Source organism: Ixodes scapularis, unplaced genomic scaffold (genome assembly GCF_016920785.2).
Source record: "Ixodes scapularis isolate PalLabHiFi unplaced genomic scaffold, ASM1692078v2 PGA_scaffold8__174_contigs__length_109621045, whole genome shotgun sequence".
Classification (NCBI taxonomy): Eukaryota; Metazoa; Arthropoda; class Arachnida; order Ixodida; family Ixodidae; genus Ixodes; species Ixodes scapularis.
Window position 1 is genome coordinate 2884674 of NW_024609883.1, and position 24639 is coordinate 2909312.

Consider the following 24639-nt stretch of genomic DNA (forward strand, 5'->3'; position numbering starts at 1 on the left):
ATGGGCCCTCTCCTCTTTCTAATTTTTATAAATTATATCGTTTCCGCTGTCAAGAGTGCTAAAATTCTACTGTTCGCAGATGACATCAAGCTTTATTTCTTCGTGCGCGGCTTCATACGATTGTTTATTACTAAAACAGGATATTGACCATGTGTCAGTATGGTGCTCATCTAATCTCCTTAACACAAAAAAAAAAAAATTTATTTTTTTGTCCAGAAAGCGTGACCCGATTGTTTTTCAATATACGCTACCGAATACGACAATGATTCAGCGTGTGACCACCATTCGTGACCTTGGCGCTATCGTTGATAGCCGTCTGAATTCATGATTAAAAAGGTTTACTCCGACTTAACATAACAAATTAATAACAAAAGGTACAGACGTTTCGCCACCTATGCAGGTGGCATCTTCAGTATACACTGACACAAATGAGGTGAGGTCGACCAGTCTACTTATCACACACGTCCCCGTAAACGTCCGGCAGGGGGCCACGGTTGGTGTTGCACACCGATGAGTCACGGCGAATGCACCAGGACTCGACGAATTTTCTTTGCCCCCACCTTTGTTCTCGGGCCAGCGTCGTCGCATTGTCCAGGTCGAAAGTGTGTCCTGTCGTCCAGCAGTGTTCGACAAGTTCCGTCTTGGACCGCGTGGCATGGGTGGCCTTGGCAACGTCCCTTTTGTGTTCTTTCAATCTCGTTGCCCTCTTTCTGCCCGTTTCGCCGATTTGGAGAGTCGTACGTCCTTACTTGTGGAGGATATTATAATTTTGTTGCGGTTTTGCCTGAATCAAACGTACTTCAGTTTCGCCAACACGATTTACCATCAAATCGAAGGGTGCCCTATGGTAAGTCCTATTTCTGTTACCGTAGCAAACTTAATGATGGAGCACGTCGAAACACGGGTGCTAAGCTCAGTACCCTTTCCGGTGAAAATGTACTGTAGGTACGTAGATGACACTTTCGTAATTTTGAAAAGAATTAACCTAGATGCTTTCCACGTGGCGCTGAACAGCGTACACCACGCCATTCAGTTCACGTACGAAACAGAGACAGATAATGTGTTGCCTTTTTTGGATGTGTTGGTGCGCCGGGCCAGTAATGGCAGTGTGGAAACGACGGTGTACCGTAAGCAGTGTGACACCGGAAATTTTTTGTCCTTTGACTCGCATCACCCGACCGAACACAAACGGTCCGTTGTAAGAACCTTTTTATCACGTTGTGATGCAGTGTGCTCTAACAAGCAGCTACGGTTGCAAGAGGTAGAAAATGTGTTTGGTGCGTTAGAGCGGCGCCATTATCCGAGGACGTTTATTAACGATACGCAGAGGCGAATTCAGAGGGGAAGGGGGAGTGAGTCACGAGTGCGGGCAACGTCTATTGTATCTATTCCCTATGTCCAGGGCGTGTCAGATGCTGTTCGGAGAGCTTTGCGCCCGCTGGGCGTACAAACTGTTTTTAAACCACATTATACCTTAGCGAATGTGTTCCCGAAACCGAAGGACCGCACCTCTGCAGACGGTCAGAGTGGGGTCGTATACAAAGTGCAGTGCGGGGATTGTGACGCGACCTACATCGGCGAAACGGGCAGAAAGAGGGCAACGAGATTGAAATAACACAAAAGGGACTAGGGGTGTCGCGAACCGGTCGCGGTTCGAGTTCGACCAGGTTCGACTTTTTCGAATTTTAGTGGAAAGTTCGACGAACCTTGTATTGAGGTTCGATTCATGTGCGCATGCGCGACAGGCTGACCAGTTGGCTTCGGATTGGATGGTAATGGCTAACAGATGAATTAAGTGCAACGCTGATTGGCTATTTCAGTCAATACAGTACTAAAAATTAAGTTATTAACTTCTTCAGTGATTAGAATTAGTTTCTTGTAATTGCAGCTGTTCACAAAATAAAATAACCCCTTGCATAAAAAAAAAATTCTCCAAACCTAGACATGCTTGTATTAAGGACTGGCCACACTGTCCATGAAGTCGAACCGGTCGAATCTGGTGAAAAGTTCGAAGGTTCGTCGAACCGGTTCGACTCAGTCGAACCCCGGAAGTTCGACCAAAAAATCTGGTTCGACAAAAGTTCGCGACACCCCTAAAAGGGACGTTGCCAAGGCCACCCATGCCACGCGGTCCAAGACGGAACTTGTCGAACACTGCTGGACGACAGGACACACTTTCGACCTGGACAATGCGACGACGCTGGCCCGAGAACAAAGGTGGGGGCAAAGAAAATTCGTCGAGTCCTGGTGCATTCGCCGTGACTCATCGGTGTGCAACACCAACCGTGGCCCCCTGCCGGACGTTTACGGGGACGTGTGTGATAAGTAGACTGGTCGACCTCACCTCATTTGTGTCAGTGTATACTGAAGATGCCACCTGCATAGGTGGCGAAACGTCTGTACCTTTTGTTATTAATTTGTTATGTTAAGTCGGAGTAAACCTTTTCAATCATAGCCGTCTTTCATTCAAAGAACACGTCCCTTCAATGGTGGGTACTTCCCTATGTGCATTGGGGCTGATTTCACGTATGACGCGGGAGTTTTCAAGATGTTTGGTTCATTTGTTTTGTTCCTTGGTTCGGCCAAGACTTGAATGCAGTTCCGTAGTGTCGAACTCCTTTTCTGTGAATCACTGCAACGAAATTGAAAGAGTTCAGGAGCGTCTGGTTCGAACTGCATACGATAGATACTTCAATCGTCGTTATTATAGTTACGAATCCCTACTTAATTATCTTACTTAACTTACGAGAGCTAAGTAGACGGCGCACCATACACGATTTGTCGTTTTTACATACAGTCATCTGTGGTAGAATCAGGTAACAAACCTCCGCCCGGAAGATCCGTTCTTGATTTCAAACTCAGAACAAGCTATACATGATCTCAAAAATGACAACATACTAGTACAATATGGTTTTTCCCTTGACGTGGAAGATTTGTTTTATTCTATGCCTTATGACCATTTGTAGCTGTAAAAGAATGTATCGAGGAAAATGGTGCAATGCCCTTCCAAAACAAATCCGGCCTACATCTTGAGTCATTCTTGGAGTTACTGACATTCTACTAAGCATCCACAGTCGTCTCATTCAACGGGAATACTTACCTGTAAAAGAAAGGAATTTGCATTGGATCATGTGTGGCACCAGTGTTACGCGACATCTTCTTATCCAAATCCGATCGGGCCATCGCCCAGCGGGTATCCAACAACCAGGTGTCAAGAATATACAGATATGTGGACGATTATCTCGTGCTACTAAAAAATAGATATTACGTAAATAACGAGCAACAAATCAACGACATACAGTCACGGGTGGTGACCAATAAACAATAAATAAACAGGAATAAATGAATGTTTAATGTGGCGAACTTGTGCCAAAAATAAAAGGGTACAAAAAATAATAACAGAGCGTCGCGGGCGTCGAAGTCGGCGTAGCAGCAGAATCGAAACCTGGGGCGAAACTGATTGTGGCTCGCCACGCGGAGCCCCTTATGTACATGCGTGGTCTTCTGGAATAATCGGCGTAGAAACTTCAACGCATAGAACATTCGGGCCTGGAACAAGCAACATGATTCTCGAATTCTCCAGAACACTAAGTTGCAGGAATAAACAAAAGACACGTCGCTCCCAGGATTCGAACCCTAGCTTTTCGCGTGGGAGGCAGGCGCGATAGGCCACGCGCGCGCTGCCTGCTTGGCCAGCTGCGCGCGCGGCATTACTCCCCCCTTTAAAAGGTGCATCGCCCCAATGCAGCACAAAACAAAGCAAACAAAAAGAACGGTAAACTAAAGAGTCATTTGGAATATGTAAGGTCCACTGTCATATCGAGCGTAGTACGGCTTCACGCGCACGACGTGGACGACTTCTGGTCGTGGAGGGCGGCGTGATGAAGTCCGTGTTCCATCGGGCATCAGCTCGTAGTTCAGATCACCGAGTCGACGAAGCACTTTGTAGGGTCCAAAGTAGCGTTTCAGGAGTTTCTCGCTGAGACCACGGCGGCGGATGGGTGTCCATACCCACACCCTGTCTCCGGGCTGGAAGTGGACGTCCCGGCGACGAAGGTTGCAGCGGCCAGTGTTGATACGTTGTTGGGCTTGAATCCGGAGTCTGGCGAGCTGACGGACTTCTGCCCGTTGGGCAACCACCTGGGCGTCGTCGCTTCCGTCGACAGCCGGTTCGTGGGGTAACATTGCATCCAGCATTGTCATCACTTTGCGACCATGAATCAGTTGAAAGGGTGTAACCCCGGTGGTTTCTTGCACGGCCGTATTGTAGGCAAAGGTGACATACGGCAACACCTCGTTCCATGTCTTGTGCTCCACGTCGACGTACATGAAAATCATGTCGGCGAAGGTCTTGTTGAGTCTTTTCGTCAGCCCGTTGGTCTGAGGGTGGTACGCTGTAGTGCGACGATGGCTGGTGTGGCTGAGACGAAGGACTTCTTGTGTCAGCTGGGCCATGAACGAGGATCCACTGTCTGAGATCAGGACTTCGGGAGCGCCGTGCCGGAGAACGATGGATTCAATGAAAAACTTGGCAACTTCCACAGCAGTTCCGGAAGGAAGGGCTTTCGTTTCGGCGTACCTCGTGAGATAATCTGTGGCGACGATGATCCAGCGATTTCCGGACGTCGACGGCGGAAAAGGGCCAAGTAGATCCATTCGATCTGCTGGAAGGGTGCCGTTGGCGGAGGAATGGACTGCAAGAGTCCGGCCGGCTTCGTTGGAGGCTTCTTTCGTCGCTGGCATTCATGGCATGATCGTGTGTATAGTGAACGGTTTTGGGGAGCTTGGGCCAGTAATACTTTTCACGAATACGGGCCAGTGTCCGGCTGTAACCAAGGTGTCCGGACGTCGGGTCGTCGTGGCAGGCTTGGAAGATCTCCACTCGAAGGTCGGTCGGGATTACCAGCAGCCACGTCGAGTTGTTGTTGCCGAAGTTCTCTTTGTAGAGAACTCCTTGTCTAATGGCGAAGGTCGGCAGGGCTCGTGAAAAAACACGTGGTATGGCACTCCCATGCCCTTCCAGGTGCTCTATTAGTGCGCGCAGCTCAGGATCGTCTCACTGACGTCGGGCCATGTCGTCGGTGTTCACTGCGCCGAGGAAACACTCGTCGTCATCGTCGTCGCTGCTGTCGGAAAGTGTTTCGACGGGAGCTCTGGACAGGCAGTCGGCGTCGCTGTGCTTGCGGCCTGACTCGTAGACTACGGTCATCTTGAACTCTTGTAGTCGGAGACTCCATCGCGCAAGGCGTCTTGACGGGTCCTTGATGTTCGCAAGCCAGCAGAGCGAATGGCGGTCCGTGACTATGCGGAACGGACTTCCGTATAAGTACGAACGAAACTTTGTAATCGCCCAGACGACCGCAAGGCATTCCTTTTCAGTCGTGGAGTAATTTCGCTCCGCCTTGGACAATGTCCGACTTGGGTAGGTGATGACTCGCTCGGTGCCTTCTTGTACTTGAACCAGTACCGCACCAAGTCTTGCGTTACCTGCGTCCGTGTGAATCTCGGTTTCCGCATCCTGGTCGAAATGTCCAAGAACAGGAGGCGCCTGCAGTCGTCACTTCAGCTCGTCGAATGCCTGCTGCTGCTCCTCGGCCCATTCAAACTTCTCGGCGTCCTTCGTGAGGCTTGTGAGCGGTGCGGAAATCCTTGCGAAATCTCCAACGAAGCGCCGATAGTAGGCACATAGCCCAAGGAATCTTCGCACGGCCTTCTTGTCTCTTGGCACTGGAAATGCTGCGACGGCGCGAGTCTTCTCTGGGTCTGGACGAATGCCTTCGTTACTAACCACGTGACCTAGGAACTTCAGTTCGTCATAGGCGAACCGACACTTTGACGGCTTGAGGGTGAGTCCGGCGGTCCATATGGCTTGGAGAACAGCTCGGAGTCGTCGCAAGTGCTCGTCGAAGTCGCCGGAAAACACTACGACGTCGTCGAGGTAGACGAGACAGCTCTCCCACTTCAGTCCTGCCAGTACGGTGTCCATGACATGCTGGAAAGTTGCTGGCGCCGTGCATAGTCCGAAGGGCATCACCTTAAACTCGTACAGCGCATCCGGTGTGACGAAGGCTGCCTTCTCTCGGTCCCGTTCGTCGACTTCGATCTGCCAGTAGCCGCTCTTCAGGTCCATCGATGAAAAGTATCGAGAATGGCGCAGCCGGTCTAACGTGTCGTCGATGCGGGGGAGTGGATAGACGTCTTTCTTCGTCACTGCGTTAAGCTGCCGGTAGTCCACGCAGAACCTAAGCGTCCCGTCTTTCTTCTTAACCAGTACGACTGGGGAGGCCCAAGGACTGCTTGAAGGTTGAATTATGTCGTCGTTCAGCATCTCTTGAACTTGCTCCTGGATCACCTCCCTTTCTTTGACGGAGACTCTGTATGGAGATCGGTGCAGAGGGCGCGCGTCGTCCTCGGTAACGATGCGGTGCTTCGCAACGGTGGTTTGGCGCACCTTCGACGACGTCGCAAAGCAGTCGCGGTATTCGACGAAGAGGTTAATCAGCTGACGTCGTTTCGGGCCCGGAAGCTTAGGGTCAATGTCGAGCTGCGCTGGCGACGTACTGTCTTGCTGAGGTGGCGAGGATTCGTCAGCAATGGCGGCGATTTCGGCGGGGTTTCGGAGTTCCTCGATGTGGCCAACGGCTGCCCCTTTCGTGAGGTGTTGCGCTTCATTTCGGAAGTTCGTCATGAGGATCACAGTGCGGCCATCCTGAAGTTCAGCTACCCCTCTTGCGACGCCTATTCCTCTTCCCAGAAGCAACTGGAGGCTCCCCTCGAGCAGAACTTCGCTGCAGAAAGCTTCGATGATCCCGACAGGTACGAAAACACTCGACCGCGGCGGTAAGTTTACGTGACTTGCGAGGACTCGGACCGCGGATGACGTCGCTTTGGGTTCCTCCGGTGGTGAAACAGGTTTTCGCAGAGTTAGCCGGTTTGCTCTGAGGTCGATGACGGCGTCATACTCGCCGAGGAAGTCCATTCCGAGGATAACGTCCCTCGAACAGTCCTGCAGAACGACGAACTTCACAGGGCACGTCTCACCGTGGATCTCGACGCGAGCAGTGCATGGCCCGACTGGTGTGATGAGGTGCCCACCGGCGGTTCGTATTTGAGGGCCTTCCCACGGCGTTGTCACTTTTCGCAAGCGGCGAGAGAGCCTCCCACTCAATACTGAGTAGTCTGCTCCGGTGTCCACGAGTGCCGATGCATCGTGGCCGTCGATAATGATGTTTAGGTTGTTGGACACCGATGCAGGGACGTCGTTGTGATGCGTAGCGTCGAGAGAGTGGGAGCGCTCCGACGTTCTTGGAGGCTCTTCACTTTGGTCGTCTTCGGCAACGCCACCTCCAGGCGTTGCCGCACTTAGTTTTCCCGGCGACGCAAGGGCGACAGGCTCTCGGCGGGGTCGTGGCGCTGGAGACGCTGAACCCCTGGGCGACGGTGAGCGGGACTCACGGTGAGCGGGACTCACGGCGGAGCGGCGTTGAAGATGGCGAACGTCGGAGGTACTCCTCGATGTCACGAGGGTGTTCGTCGTACCTTGGGCGCGGGTCGTTCGGGTGGAACCCGCGCAGCCCCAGTTGTCGGTAGGGGCATCGACGGTAAATGTGGCCCGCTTCACCGCACTGGTAACACCCCTAGTAGCACCATATGTTGCCATAACGTTACTGGAATGTCACAAATGTAATGTAACGTTGGGGCACATTTGGGTATGTTATAGCAACGTTTTAAAACTAACGTAACAGGAACGTTCTCCTGTAACATTGTTTGACTGTCATTGAACGTCATGTAACGTTACATCACATAGGCAAACGTTCCAGGAATGTTAGAGAAGCAACATTGGAGCAACGTTTAGAAATAACCTCTTGGTAACATTTCCATCCTGACATACGGGCAATGTTTTGCAGCGATGTTGGCCTAATGTGACGAAATGTGACGCATCACCACATCACACAGAGGCTGGTCAAGGATACACGAAGATACCAAACTTGGAATAGTTCAATGTTGATTTTCTTGTTCAAACATTTTTATTTTTATACAAACAGAAAGACCGCTCTAATGCTTGTGACTGGCGTGTTTGAAACAAATGTTCAAAATGTACTCTAGAAAGATTGCAGAAAACTAAAAAAAAATCTGTCCAAAAGGTTTATAATAAAATTGAATTCATTTGTGTGTGTGGCATTTCCCTGCACAATTTTATAATCAAGTTTAACATCATAATGGCCTAAGTGGTAGTGCAAGGCTGGCAAACTGATAATGATCATGGCTTACATTTCGGGGCCATAGAATTGTCCAGTGAGCCTCAACTCGATAATTAAGGTGAACAAAATAATTTGATGTCGCCACACTAAAGCAGACGTAAACACACTAAGGCACCCTACTGTGGTTTTCGTCATACTACGAACGAAAACACAAACCAACAGATCTTGTCGAGAAGTCTGTTAAGACTTGCCTGTTTGAGCTGGTTTCCTTCCTGGCCCTTCACCCGTCTCGGATTGGCGAGTCTGCTCAATATTCACGAGCTAGCATGCACCCTCATCGTTGCTTTTAGGTTAGGGTCATTCGGATGCCCAGCTTTTGGAACGCATGCTAAAGATAACAAGAGGGTGAAGTCATGGGGTGTTATTGTGATATCGAAGGTGGAAAACTCACGCTGGTGACATGACGACCCAAAGACCTCCCGAACATGTATAGGATGGCATGAGTGGTAGCCTGTAAATTAATTTGGAACACGTAGCTAGCTGAAATTATCACCAAAGGTGTATTTTAGTGGTGTGCTCTATTGCATTATATTCGAAGCGTAGCTCTGTTTCTGTGAAAAATATGAACATGATTACCCTACGGCCAGGTCGCAGAGAGCTCTTGGGGTCGACTGACTACTCTATCCGACCCGAGCTTGCTGCAAAATGATTTCTACTATTTAAAATAGAAGCGAGGACTATTTTCACAACGGACTCAGGTCAAATCGAGCGATTGGGTGGTTCTTACTCTTGCCCTGTCTTGGTTGTCTGCGCCAGTGCTTGCCATAGAGATTTAGAGAAATCTTGGAGCGTGCAGTATAAAATACACCCCGATTGAAAATTTGAAATAGTTACATGCGGAAGCTCATATATCAGTCCAATTTACAGCTCACCACTATATTTATTCGGAAAACTCAAAAAGTGGCGGCTCATTGCAACATACTGCAAGTGAGACGACTGGCGGTAGCCATTGTCTCATAGACGGAGGAGGGGAAAAGGGAGACGGTTGAAGGAGAAGGTGAGCGAGGAGATGGGAAGGAGAATAGAGGCAGGAAGAAAGAGGTCAATTATGAAGGTCGAAGGCCGAAAACACACGCTCACACAAGGAAGAGAGGGGACAGAAGGAAAAGGGGACTAAACATGAAAAGCTGAGGGAGCATGAAGAGAAAGATGAAGAGAAGTGGGGCAGGGAGGAGCAAGAGCGGACGGAGGAGAGGAAAGAGGGGAGGAAGAGCACACAGAGGAAAGATGGGGGAGAAGGAGTGGAGGGGATGAGGAGATGAAGTGGGGTGGGGCCAGGTAAGACGTAAAACATCACAGGTATTGCTGTGATGTTTTACGTCACGGCCACGGTTGCACGAACGTCAAGATCACACATCCCTGACCAATCAAAATGAAGAGCCATATGCACCTGCCACCAAAAAGAAAAGGTCAAAGGCCATGAACACAAAATCACTCAAACGAGAGAGAAGGGGGAGAGGGGAGGAAAGGTGAGGTGGATGGGTAGCGGGAAGGGGAAGGTGGACGGGAGAGTAGAGGAAGAGGGGAGGGAGGAATGAGGAGACCGAGGAGATAGTAGGGGAGATGGCGAGGAGGTGCATTCAAGGGTCCGAAGTCGAGATCAAAGCTTAAAGGCAACGAACATAAAATCCTATGGAGGTAGGGGAGGGGGAGCGAGGGGCCGCTGGCATTAAATCATGCGAGGAAATGAGGAGGGAAAGGTTAGGAAAGGCAACATAGGAGAGATGGGACGGGAATGGGGTGAGGTGAAAGAACAGTGATTGAGGAGAGAGAGAGGGGGGGGGGGGGGGGGGGGCAGGTAGGAAGGAGATTCAGCATCAAGGGCCACGGATACACGGACGCACTCCGCCGACCACTCAAAATGAATGGCCGAAAGGGCCATGCACGGCCATTACCGTAAAAGAAGAGAAGTGAAGCGTGCGGACGAGTGAGTGATGATGATAGCGCATACTATTGTTGATGAACAATATTTCCAGCGCACGGGCGGCTGTGCGTCACTCGTGTGCTTCTGCTTCGCTCGCAATTAAAATGAAACGAGTATAATCGCACACACATAGGTTGTCCTCGTTCACTTCTAGCCAAAGAGCTGTCGACACAAGTGGTCAGAACAAAACCAAACCATCTCGGGACATAAAGCTCCAATATTTGAGTTTGAGGCTTCGAAGCTCGCTCTGCGTGGACCATGCCTACATTTGTTATCTGGACACATCACAATGGCACAGCACAGTCGCATAGCTACGGTACTACCGTTTCGACGTTAACAGTTCACTATCATTACCGATATTACGGTCGAGGTCATCCACTGATTCACTCCAAGGCGTTGCAAGATCAACACATCACCACCGTCCACCATGATTGCACAAGTACGGCTTTACGGTTATGGCTGTACCAGCTGTACCAGCTGTACTGGCTGTACGGCTTAAACTAATTTCCAATTTCTCCAACCAATCTCATGTTTTATAATTCTTAAAGAAAACTTAATTTAGAACTGTCAGATAAATTTCCAGAGTTTATTCCTACTTGACACTTCATGTTCAGTCGTTTACTTGCTGTTTACTTGTTTACGCACACTGTTGACAAGCCAAGATGCCAAGAGTGCAAGTAGCTCAAGCCAAGCAAGGTCGAAGCCAGGTTGACCACGTGACCGTATGTCAACGGACCGTCGATGCCGTCAAGGCCTCTTTCATCCATGGAGAATAGTCAGAATAGTGGTTTCATCGGACCGCTCTGCCGATCTCTCGGCGTGGAGGAAACGTAAACAAAGGTATGTTTCATTTTCGTTGTTGTTACTACTTGTGCTGAACAATGGAGCGGGTGAAGCGTTCGCTATCAGAGCTAGCCGATCGCCAAAAAAGACGTAGAGTAGCCGAAAGTGTTCGCAAGGAACTTGAAAGTTGCGGTACGAGCAGTGAGGAGTCGGTGGACAGTGAGGAAGCATACCCTCTTTCACCTGGACAACAGGCCGTGGCAGCACATGCAAGTTTTTCCGGAGAGTTTGAATACCAACGAGCTTCCGAGTGTGAATCTGAGTCGAGTGATACGAGTGGTGCACGAAATAACCTAATCTCAGAACACCTGTGTCAAAATCCCCGCTGCGAATTCCCCGCGTTACCTCCCCCTCTTCAAAATCCCCGGCCTTCAAAACCCCCTTTCCTTTATCCCCTTATCAGTTCCCCCGGGCCCGTGGTCCTTAGAAAGCATTTGGAAAAGCGCTTTTATGGACACTTCATAAAGCTGAGCTGTGTTATGACCATCCTAGCCAGCCCCAATTAAATTTTCTTTGACACGCTGTGATCTTGCAGAATCTCTCTTGAGAGAGTTTGTTTCTGGAGCTGGTACCTTGTATGAGGGGGTTTATGTCTACAACATGCACTCCCTGATCCACCTGACAAGACGTTCGAAGGTTCGGCCCTGTCAACACCTTCTCGGCCTTTCCCTTTGAGAACTTCCTTGGGAAGATCAAGAAGTTGGTGAGGGGTCCTTCCTTGGCACTGCAGCAGGTTATCAAGAGGCACTCAGAAGTGAATCCCACCACCGTGTCAAGATCTGTGCAACAGAAGTGTGCTCTGCTCAAGCAACAACCTGAGCCGCCAAGCTTCAAGAAAACCCAGTGCAGTGAGCTTGTTTTAGCTCACTGCACTGTGTTCAACTGTGTTCAACTGAAGTATGGCAACATTGCTGTTGTTAGGAACTTCATTGAGTCAGATGGGAACCGTAGCATCTGCGGACAGTTTTTCCGAAATCTCGGCAACCTTTATACTTCAAAGTTGCCATCATCAGAGCTAGGGATTTTTAGAGCTACAGGGCTCTCCAAGTAGTATTCAGTGTGGAGTGTGCAGGACATCAGGTGGAAGTGCGTCTGCTTGCAATATAACCAGGGCTATGCAGTTTTTCTTCTACTTCACTTGCAAGTGGGATCCATGTTTGCAACCGTTGCACATTGGTTGTGCTTAATTCAAAAACTATTTTTCGTGGCTTATGAGTGGCCTTTGAGGTAATACAGGCTTGATTTGTTGATTTCAGGAAATGTACTCTGTTGTCCATTTATTTGTTGCTTTATTTGTTGATTTCAGGAAATGTACTCTGTGGTCCATTTTTTGGCGGAAAATGATGTTGCAGTTGTTCCTACCTGTTGGGTGTGCAATGGCCGCACGGCATGGCCACCCTACAGATCAAATCGGTTGATGATGGTAATTGAGAGCGTGAAGAGCCCTTTACTGACTGGGCCACATTCTCCTGTCAGGTGATGGCATCATGTTGTAAGTATAGCGGGTGTCTAGCAACCGGGAATAGTCAGGAATATTTTAATTACCGGGAAAAATCAGAGATATTGTCAAAAAGCGAGCCCAGTCAAGGAAAACGAGCCAGAAATGCCATTGAGTGCCCTGAGCAAGGAGTTGAGAACCTTGGGGCAGAGAAATAGGCTCTAAGCAGAGCCGCGCTCTGCTTAGAGCAGAGCGCGGGCTCTGCTCACCTAATGTAGAGTGTGCTAGAGTACTGTACGAGCCAGAATTTCTAGGCACGGCACGACCCGGCCCGGTAGAGGCATGGCCCGGGCCCGGCCCGAGCCCGATAGAATATTTCATTTCCAGGCCCGGCCAGACTTGGCCTTGAAGAGACACGGCTCGGGCCCGGCCCGGACCCGGCAGAATTTTAGACAGAAACTTGAGCCCGGCCCAAGCCCGACAAAATATTTGTTTTGTTTAATATAAGCCTGAGCTTGGCCCGATCCTGACAGATTGTATACATGAGCCCGAAAAAGTTGGCCTAAAACCTAAAAACTGTCTAAGCATAATGCGAGCATATTTGATTTAATGAACAAAAGGTTGGGGCGCAAACGAGCTTGTGGTGGTTAAACATTTGACTGGTGTGCTCGGCTTTCTTGTTTCAGTGACATATGAAGATGCAAAGTTCAAAGAAAAAAAATCCGGAAGCGGCGTCCGACCTATCAACGAATAATGAAGAGCGGGAGAGAAAAGAAAAAGGAAGAGACTGCTCCTTTTCCGTCAAGCTTGTCTCTTCTGCAGGAACGACCTAGCACTCAGCCAGCCCCTCAACTTCCAGAACGTGCACCAGTGCCCAAGCAAAAACGCACACGTGTATGTTTGCTTTTTGTTGCTACAATTTCTTAACGCTTTCTAGCTTTTAGATTTTTTATTTTATGTGATTAGCCTCAGCTTGGTTAGCCGCAATTGTGATAGTGAATGGTATCCATATTGTTTATTGAGCACCTGCTGTTTTGGTGTCTCTTACAGCGCAGCTCTTAGGCGCCCGTTTTCGGCTTGAGCGGTGTCGCCGTCGCCATAACCGCGGCGACGTTCCGGCATTGTGCCGAAACGTCCCCGCGGGGTCACGTGACCTCCCGAGGTCACATTACCCCCCTTCAGGAGGGTCACGTGACCTCACAGTTACGCCGACGGCGACGCCGCTCGGAGGGAGGGGGGAGGGGTACACCCTTCTGGACAGGGCCCCCAATTACTGCCTAAAAATCTTTCTAGCATGTTATCATTAGGTCCACGTTAGGCTTCAGCTAGCTAGAGAGTTTGTTTTGCTAGCAGGTTGCTTTTTATGCTTCAGTGTAAAGAAGTTGAAAGAGGCCTAGAAGGAGAGTGAGAATCAGACACATGGCATGGTTTTCTGTGGGACTGCCATATCAGGTTGTTGGCCGAACGTGTTGCCAGTGCTCAGCCATCAAAACATGCTTGAGCAGGCGCATCACTCCTTGTGGGTAGGTCACACTTTGCGGAAAAGGTCTAAACTGGATGAAAAGAATGGCTTGTGCATGCAAAGAAACTGAGGCAAAACTGTGTTAGAACAGAGGTAGGCTTTTTTTTTTATCTTGATGACACTCTCTGCACTGAAATAGGCACCCATTATCTGAACGCAACCAACGTTTTTGTTTTATTTTTTTGCAGGAGCAGCGTGCCTCTTCCCAGGAGTGACTGAGGGGCTGCCACAAGGGGAGAAGGCAAGCATGTTTCTGATTACAAGAATGGACAGTTGGGCTGGGCTAGTTGGTAAGAATTGATGTTGAAAAACGGTGCAAAAACCAGACAAAGAGAAAAGAACACACAGCACCTTGTCCTGTGTGTTCTCTTATCCGTGCATTTTGCACTGTTTTTCAGCATGTTTCTGCCTTGATTTTTCTGTTATAGTTTTAAATGTCTGTAGTTGGTTACTTTGATCCCTGTTGGAAGCATGGAATTGGTTAACCGTGTTAAATGCATGGAATCGAAAAAAAAAAATCATGCTATTTGAATCATTTAAAAGCTTTTTTGTCTAATGATTTCTTTCTCTTTTTTTTACAACCATCCCATGAGTGAGTGCCTGTTGTTTGAATTTTTTATGGCAATTTTTAATATGCATATGTTACCTTTTATTTCTATTCATGTATACATTTTAGCCCTAGCTAGTGGTTTCTTTTATTTAATTTATGTACACATTAGTATGGTATTTTTACAAGTTTTAAAATCTATGTTCTTTTTCTAGTCCTTTCTGGTTTATTGCCTCCATTATTTATTTATATGTCCTAGCCCAAGATCGGGTGTAGTTTGAGATATATTTAGAATTTTATTTCAAGCTGCTTGCTTTATGTTGCTGGGAATTTTAATATTTTGCGTTTTTATTTCCATGCAGATCAGCCTTGTAATTTAGTGTGTTCTTTACAATTTTGTAGATCTAATAGCTTGTAAGAAACAGAAGAATACACTGGTACTTGTAATGTTTGTTTCGTTTTTGAAATAAATTTATTCCAATAACCTCTTGTTTTCTTCTGGAGTCTTGCTTCTAGGACTTCAAAATGCTGATTCATTAATGGCCTGTAATGCTCATCCATTTACTCATATCAGGCACCAGCTCAAAAAATGACTTCATGACAACCATATATGCAGTTTCCTGGCAACGCTTGTCAATGTTAGTAATTTTCGGGTAACATTGTTCAATAATGTCCAAGTAACACATGCAGTAATATCTGGCCAGTGCCAGCATTTTGTTAAAATGTTTACTAATAAAAGAAGTGAGGACAAACACAGATGACCGCTCTTTCATTTAGTTACGACGCTTGTTTTTTGGAAGCAAAGACTCGCACACAGGTCAAGATTAACTGCAAATGGAAGGCTGGATCGAGGGAACTTCAGGAAGATAAGGGTTGAGTCAGTGACACTCCATGTGTTTTAGTCAAGGTTCCCAGATTCTTCCACTTCTGGCCCTTATCTCCCTATCCCTCTCTTCCCTCCCGCCTTCGGTATCTAGTTGATCTCGACCTGTGTGCAATTCTTTGCTCCTGAAAAAATAAATGTTGTTGCGAAATGAAAGAGTGCTTGTTTGTGCATGTTCTTCGCGTTTTTATTCCTTCACTTTTAAGTAAGCCGTAATGTCAGTGCAACATTTTGGTGTAACATTACTGGATGGTAGAATTCGTGGCCATTAACAACAATTGGCAACGTTAGCTGACGACGTCCGAGTAACATCACTGATCTAACGTCCAGGTAACGTAGAGAGCTACGTTACTGCAACATTTTGATGCGACGTTACTGGGAGGTAGAACTGGTGGCCATTAGCAACGTTTGGCAACGTTATCTAACAACGTTCCAGTAACATTATTTGGGTAATGTCCAGGTAACGTATGCAGTTACGTTACTGTAACATTGTGGTGTAACGTTACTGGACGGTAGAATCCGCGGTCGTTAGCAACGTTCGGCAACGTTACCTGACAACATTCCAGTAACATTGTGGCTACGTTTAGTGCTACTTGGGACAACGGGCGTCGATCGGCCGTCCTCCACACGTCGGTCTTTCGTGGAGCAACTTGTTCTGGGTGGACGTACGCCCGATCTTCATGGCGTCGTGAATACTGCAACGCTAGAGGTTCACGTCGAGGTGGTGCCGTATACGGGTGAGCAGGGGGCGGTGGTCGTCGGGTAGCTGCGGCGTAGCTCAGCTTCGGTGGTTCAGGAGCGCTGCTGGTGAGAACTTCTGGCTGCAGCGCCTGCTGAAGTTCTTCCCGGACAATCTCAGCGACTGAGGGCGTAGCCGGGCTTGTGGCAGCAGTTAGCATCTTCCTGATTTCCCCCCGCACGACGTCCCGGATTATCTCGCGGATGTCCGTGGGGTTGTAGCCGGAAGATGAGAAGTCAGCGACGCTGGGAACTCGGTGATAGTGGGCGGCGCGTGCTTGGAGGGCACGTTCGATGTTGGTGGCCTCTGTGATGAAACCTTCGATGGTGGTAGGCGGGCTCCGAACAAGGCCTCCGAACAAGGCCTCCGAAAATGTTTTCCTTGACGCCGCACATTAAGACCCGGAGCTTTTTCTCTTCGGGAGCGTTTGGGTCGGCCCGATTCATCATGTGGAGAACGTCTTCGACGAAGCTCGTGACGCTTTCGGTCGGCCCTTGGGTTCTCGCTCACAGGAGTTCTTCGGCACGCTGTCGTCGGTGCTGGTTGGCAAAGGTGCGTCGCAGCTCGGCCTGGAATTCTTCCCACGACGAAATCGACGCTTCGTGGTTCTCGAACCAGGTGCGCGCCGTGCCTTCCAGAGCGAAGTAGACGTTCTGAAGGCACTGCTCCGGAGTCCATGTGTTATGGCGAGCAACTCGTTCGTAATGTTGCAGCCAATCTTCAACGTCCTCGTGGACCTCCCCGTGGAATGGCGTCGGAGTCCGGGGTGCGACGGGAAGGTATACGACGGCGGCGGTGGACGGGTTTTGCGACGACTGGTTGTCCATCGTCGGCCTCGTTGGCTGCCTGGTCCGGGGTGGCAGAAGTCCGTATTCCGGGTGTAGACCTTGGGTACGGCGACTGGTCCGAGTTTCAGGTTCCGCGTTGAGTGGTCTTCTCACCTGGGTGGGGAACGCTGCACTGGCATGTGGCACCCCGCACCTCCACCAAAATGTCACGGGTGGTGACCAATAAACAAGAAATAAACAGGAATAAATGAACGTTTAATGTGGCGAACTTGTGCCAAAAATAAAAGAGTACAAAAGATAATAACAGCGTCGCGGGCGTCGAAGACGGCGTAGCAGCAGAGTCGAACGCTGGGGCGAAACTGATTGTGGCTCGCCACGCGGAGCCCCTTATGTACATGCGTGGTCTTCTGGAATAATCGGCGTAGAAACTTCGACGCGTAGAACATTCGGGCCTGGAACAAGCAACATGATTCTCGAATTCTCCAGAACACTAAATTGCAGGAATAAACACGACACACCGCTCCCAGGATTCGAACCCTAGCTTTTCGCGTGGGAGGCAGGCGCGATAACCATTCCACGCACGCACTGCCTACTTGGCCAGCTGCGCGCGCGGCAATACGTTCAATCTTCACTGAAAACGCACAAGGACTCAACTTTACACCCGAGCTACCGACAGGCAACAGCTTTCAATTTCTTGATCTATGGATGATATTCCAACTAAACCATACTTGCTGGATGTACAGGGTGTCACAAATGAAAATTTACACGGTCTTTTTTTCCGCAAAAATAAACTAGGCATCCCCGAACGCTCATTTTCCGCCCAAAGGTAGAGCTAGAGGTCACAACCAGATGCCAAAGTTTCAGCCCGATCCGATAACTTTATCAAAAGTTATAAATGATTTTCTGAAAATTTCAATGGGAAAAAGGAGCCCATTTTCGCCCGTTTTCGGTTTCTGGTGCCATAGAGCCCCATGTGTTTGAAAACTCCGTCGGCCGCCATTTTCCCATTGAAATTTTCAGAAAATCATTTATAACTTTTGATTAAGTTATCGGATCGGGTTGAAACTTTGGCATCTGGTTGTGACCTCTAGCTCTACCTTTGGGCGGAGAATGAGCGTTCGGCGATGCCTAGTTTCTTTTTGTGGTAAAAAAGACCGTGTAAATTTTCTTTTGTGACACCCTGTACATGCCGTGGTCAAGGAACCATATACTCCAACATGAGTCCTCCCATTCAAAACTCATTAAAATGGCAATTATCAAAAAGTGTATTAGCACAGCCCTCAAAAAGTCATGATTACAAGGCAAGACAGTGCTTCGAGACACAAATACCCCGACTCAAGACCTCTGGTTATCCAAGTACCACCTTGTACGATGCAGTAGAAAGAATGATCAACACCCGCAGACGGAAAGAAAAAGCCAAGAACAAAGGACAACGCCCAGCTGCAATACCCTACATTCACCGGGTATCACACAACATGAAAAAGGTGGCTGCCAGGTATAACATCCCTGTCGTCTTTGCAGCACCAGACAAGCTAAAGAAGCTTTGTCCTATGATAAATTCCCCAGATGAATGTCGCAAAGAATGCGACCAGAGGCACATGCAAACATATATACCTTGCTAAAGCCAGGTTATATATGAAATACCTTTCACCTGTGGCAGAGCATATGTTGGTCAGTCCGGCTGGTGCGTGAACACCAGGCTACGTGAACATGCTGCGTCACTCAAATCAACACCATCGGGGCATCTCGCAGTGCACGTAAGGGACTGTCACTGCAAACCAATACTTACAGAGACTAAGGTCCTGCAAAGGTTCCGTGAGAAAAAATCCAGGGAGCTATACGAGGCAATGACCATAAAAGAAAAGGAAAACTCGAGTGTCAGTGCACCATCAGTGGCATTAACTGACAAAGAACTTCATTACCTGAACTTTCCTACTTGAAGATGTTTCATCGGTTTACTGTGAACAACTTCCATCCTTTCTTTCTGCTAATTCCGTTTTTTTAATGTAACGCCCTGCTCTTCCTTTATTGTTATTTCTCAGTTCTTTCAACGTTACTTCCTCTTCCCATCAAAGCAATTTCATTTTGGAAATTTTTTCATGCCAAAAAGAAAGACGAGAGAGAAATGCTACCTCCTTCTCATCTTCTGTGTGATTATTAAAACGACACTTGTGAGTTAGCACTTGTTCCGTCAATTTGTACTTGAACTTCGCGCTATTTATTTCGAAAATGCATATCCAACTAGTCCACCTTAACATTTTGTAGAATTGATATAGTATTTCACTCGTATCATCTGTGAGCCTTCATGTCCCTTTTCCTACTCGTAGATTTTTTTAGCAATTTTACCCAAATACACCACACCATGCCTTGCCAATGTTTAGGATCCAGCACCTTCATAACGAGCTTTCTGTTCCTGATCTTGACATCTACTATGCAGATACGTTTTTAAAAATGGTGAAGCATTTATAGAGTGTCAAACTTTGTTTGCATTTCTAGCATTGTGTTTTCTTTTGATTTTAGTGCTTTGTGTTAGCTCTAGCGTCTTGGTATACGAGTGTATTGCGTTTGTCAATTTTGTGGCTAGTATTGATTAACCTGTGCCTCAACAGTCAGATGCATCTTTAATGCAATGGTTATTTCGTTTATAGTGTACCAATAAGTACTAAGCCTTCGTGGCCGTTTTTGGACACTACCAGAAAATAAAGTATATTATTATTATATTATTATGATGTATTCAATGCTAATGAAAACTCCATTGAGCTCAGCAGCAAAAATACTCACAATATTATGCAGTCGACAAACTTTTTCGAAACCATCAAAGTAAACAGCCATGCCTACAAAAAAAGAAAAACGAGGTCTTTGCACCATTTGTATAAAACTAAATATGGCCCTCCACATTTTGTTTTTTTTAATCTTCGCAAAACTTTTGACGTAGGACCAGTGGGGAAACGCAATGTTTGCTCAACCAAGGTGAGCGACCAGTCACATGAAACTGGGAGCACATTCCAAGAGGCGGTGTATTCGGCATTCTTAAAAAAATTAACTCCCCTAACATTGAGCCCAAGAGATGCCTCGGCAGTAAAACCGCGAAAACTCAACGGCCGCACTATACTTGGCTCATTCTTAAAAAAATGGAAAAACCGGGGAGGCTGAAGGGCAGAATATGTTGGATGATCGGGGTCAGATAAAATCCTGGCAACATAAGATAGACTCAAATACTGTCGTCGTTTGAAAAGGGATATCTGGTGAGATTCAGCATACAAGCTGGGAACAGGCGACACGCAGAAAGCCCCTGTTGCTAGGCGAGTGGTACACAGGATCGAACATCTTTGGTGCTGACGACCTTGCTGATCCATACGCTATTGTTCCATAATCGAGGCAGGATCTCGAGAGAGAACTGTACAAAAGCCACAGACACTTTCTGTCGGATCCCTGTGACTTATGCGAAAGGACCTTGAGGATATTAGCAGACATTAGGCATTTAAGTTGCAGCTGTTTCAGATGAGAGATAAAATTTAACTTCCTGTCAAAGATGAGGCCTAGAAACTTGCATTTCCAACATATGGATGTAGGAGTTCTGTTGATCTCCAAAGCCGGATCTAGTGTTATTCCTCGACAAAGAGAGAAAGGTGCGCGCAGACTTTTTTCAGGCAAAAACTGAAAGCCATTCTCATCGGCCCACTTACGCATTTTCTTTATTGTGAGCTGTGGCTGGCGCTCGCAGCTGGACAAATTGCAGGAAGAAACTGAAATCTGGACATCATCAACGTACAAGGAATATGAGATGGTGATTGGTATGAGCTCTGAAAGAGTTAAACGTAACAGCAAATAATGTAAGGCTCAAGACTCCCCCTTGTGGCACACCATTTTCCTGAGTAAAAGGGTCAGAATAGGAAGCACCTAGTCTAAGGTGCCATCAGACAGAAAGCATTTTATACAATGGAGCATGCAACCACGTAAACGACATGGGAACAGGAACCCAAGGATTCCGTACCTCCATGCTGTGTTGTACGCCTTCTCCGAGTCAAAGGAGACAGACACGCGGTGCTGTCAATTCACAAATGCATTATTACATAGTAGGCACCTAAAATGACACTTGCGCAAAGTGTGTAAATGCAAAGATTTTACCCCGTGTAAAGAATGTCTCTCCCAAATCTGGCTCAATTTTTCGGAAAAAGAAGTGTGTTCATTATGCGAGTAAATACTGTATGATTGTGACAATGAAATCACTTAAATTAAGAATGGTTCTTTCGGTTGATCAATAAGGCCTTCGAGTTCATAAATATAAAGCGGAACATGTGGGGGAAGATATATTAGACACAATGGTAATGAGACGACCTGCTGTAACAAAGTTGCTACAGCTTCAAGTGAAGTACAAAGAGGTACCTCCTCCGCACATGCTATGCCTCTTTGCACGACAACAGCACAATCACCAAAAGAATGGGCAGAATAAGCTTTCTTTTCTAAAAATGTGATGATGGTGTAACATATCTCATGAGTGCAGTTAAGATACATTTCCTGCAAAAAGAACAACAGCAATAGGCCGTAGCTCATTGAGGAAACCATGAATGTCGTCCAGAGACTCCGGAACCGGGGGGCAGGGGGGGCTCGAGCCCCCCTGGAGTTTTCCTTTACGGGACTCAGCCCCCTCCGCTCAGCCCCCCACACACACACACACAAACACACACACTCCGTCTGTCTTTCATCCCCGCTCCCCCTTGCCTTTCATGGCCTGTGTACTGCTTGCTGCCGGCATGTCGAAGAAACAAAAAGTTGGTCACCGATTCGGCCCTTCCCGTGTATCTCATGTTATCTGCTCCTTCTCGCTGATCATGCTGGTGGTAAAATGGGCAGACAACGATGTTTAATCTACACTCAGACACGTCGGGGGAAACATTGGGAAAAGATCCTCACATGCAGAGCTGCCCAACTCGAAGCCCAAGTTTCCAGTGAGAAGCACCTGTCGGTTCCTTCAACTTTTCTTTAAACAACTTTTTTCTCGCTGTGTCTGGGTTGTTGAAAACACGTGCGACATGGTTGCAGCCTCCCCTCTCTTTTGCAGTAGACCTCGGCAGTTCCACCAAATGAATCCGGTTTTGTTCACGAATAAGATTCAGTCTAAGCTCGTTATAACAGACCTCGAGTTTCAACCAGATTTCAGTCTGTTATAAGAAGAGTATGTTGTGTGCAGATATGAGGTTGAGTCAATGGTATGTAGAGGAAAACCAACCGAACTTCACAAATCAGTATGTTATATATAAATGTCTGTTGTAGCCAGGTCTGTTGTAATGAGCTTAGACTGTATATTTATCGCTGAAACCAAGAACATTTCATCTACGGGTTCCGGGGCAGCTTGGGAGAAGTCACCCTAGGTTTGGGTTTCTTGGGTGCTTCGATTGTCGATTCGGACGAGTCTGGAGGAATAGGTGGGGTGGGTGGCGGGGCAGCCACTTGCATCTTTTCCTCCCGAGAGGAAAGACCAGGAGCGACATGAGGAGCGTGCTGCTGCATGGGTGTCTCCTCCATAGGGTAGAGCAAGAAATTCGCTTCCTCCTTCTGGTAGGAGACCGGAGGACCAGGCCAGGCACACCAAGTGGAGGCCTCTCCTGGGCAGTGGGAGGGGCAGAAAAGTCATTCTCATGGGATGGGAGACCCCCTGGCACCCCTGGCTTCTTGGGAGTTGGGGGCTGGGCCCTGGACCCCCGGGTCTTCAGGTAAGACCTGGGTGGCACGGGACTCCAAGGTTGGTGCAGGACTCCTGCGCACCACCTCGAGGAAACCACCTCTTGCAAGAAAGAAGAAACGCTTCCTGGCCCTGGGGACAAGAGTTGTTCCCTTTCACTTTCTAAGAAAGGATCTCCTCTTGTTTCTAGAGGGGGCACTCACGAGAGTACGCCGGGTGCAGGCCACTACAGTTAGGGCATTTTGCGGCTCTTCCGCAAACGTCTGCAACGTCCTCCAAGCTCCCGCACTTGGAGCACGTGTCTTTGCCGCGACAACTCGTCGAACCATGGCCAAACAGCTGGCACCAAAAACGCCATTGAGAGTTTAACACATACGGCCAAACACGGCAGTTTAAATATCCTGTATTGACGGTTGCTGGGAGAGTGTGTCGCTGGAAGGTGACGATTAGGTGCTTGGTGCTTCCATTCCATCGCGTCGAAACATAATGCGCTTTACCACGACTACGTTCGATGTCCAAGGCCCTCGAGAATTTTCTCCTTACTACTGTCAAGCAGGTCATCCTCTGAGAGCACATTTCGCACAATGTTTAATGTGTGTTTGGTTTAACGGTTTAACGGTGCCATTTTTGCTCCGGGTTTCAAGTCATTTTCAGAGTGAATTACAAAACGCTGTGGCTAGCGCTACGTCCGGACGAAGCACTAAAACGCATATAGCGTATTTACTCAAATCTAGGCCTGATAGTTTTTCCAAAAAAATTAAATCCGAAGCTCGGGGGTCGGTCTAGATACGAGGATCCGGCTCCGCTATGACCGCGGGACACCATCTTGTCTACATCGCTTCGGAAAGATAAGCTGTGTACCACGGAACACACAAAACGTTCGTCTCTACTCGACGCTATGGCATCGACCAGTCGATGCCACTACTCTGCGGCTTTTAAGAGGAAAGTTTTCTTGGCTGCTGAACACTCGTCCAACCTGCAAGCCCAGAGTGACTTCGGCGTGGACGAAAAAAATGTGCATTGCTGGAGAAAGCAGCGTGGTCAGCTCTTTGCATGTGCGGCAACAAGAATGGCGTTCTCAGGACCACGGAAGGGAAGGCACCACGAGCTGGATCGCGGCCGCATGGGATGACATCCCGGCGGAACTGGTAGTAAAGTCGGTCCGAAAGTGTTGCATCTCGAATGCCCTGGACGGTACGGATGACCACGCGTTGTGGGAAGTGGACAGTGACAAAGATACCAGTGAGGACGACGAATGATCAGGAAAAATGCGGACATTAACCGTGAGCATACCGTCGGATTCGTGACCGAAATAGTGCTGTACATTGCAGATAAATTCCGTTCCGTGTTTAAGGTATGGCGTTTTTCCTATACTTTTTGGTCAACCTAGAATCGAGAATTTTTTTTTATTTTTCGGCCCTGCCGTTTTTGTTGGGTTGGCCTAGAATCGATGCCGGCTTAGAATCGAGTAAATACGATACCTAACCCTCCCCCCCGCCCTCCTCTCTCTCTCTCCCCCGTGAACCTAGGGAAGGCGAAGATTTGGACGTAACTTGGGTTACGTCGGATGCAACGCTAGACCAGGGGTGGCCTAATCGCAGCTCGCGAGCCGCATGCCACTCTTTGCTGGTCCAAGTGCGGCTCGCGGATCCCTCGTAAGGGACTGCCCCCCCCCCCCCGCCCCTTTGCACGTTTCCCCAGTAAAAAAAAGAAGGGATTTCAGGCAGAATAAGGTACGGCTCGCGGTTTGGCTACTTTATTACTTATGAGTGCACAAGGCTGTACTCTCGTACAGCCTTGTGCACTCATACGTACAGCCAGACTCTGAACAAAATTTAAATTTTCCCCCGCCCTGCCCCCCCCCCCCCCCCCCCCTGCGGCTCTTAGAAGTTTCGTAGTTTCGTTTGCGGCTCTTAGGCCGGGTCAGCTTCACCACCCTGCCCTAGACACTTCGATTACAAAAAACGAGGGTGTCGAACCAAAATGCTCTTCGTTCTGGTTTTCATACCGG

General features: G+C 48.3%; 1 long non-coding RNA gene across 1 annotated transcript; it reads left to right on the plus strand.

Annotated features, from left to right (window-relative positions):
- Positions 1-10899: 10899 nt before the first annotated feature.
- LOC115319162 lies at positions 10900-15020 on the plus strand. The gene is made up of 2 exons (XR_005798484.2): positions 10900-13360; positions 14177-15020. It is a non-coding gene; the product is annotated as an uncharacterized LOC115319162 (long non-coding RNA).
- Positions 15021-24639: the final 9619 nt, after the last annotated feature.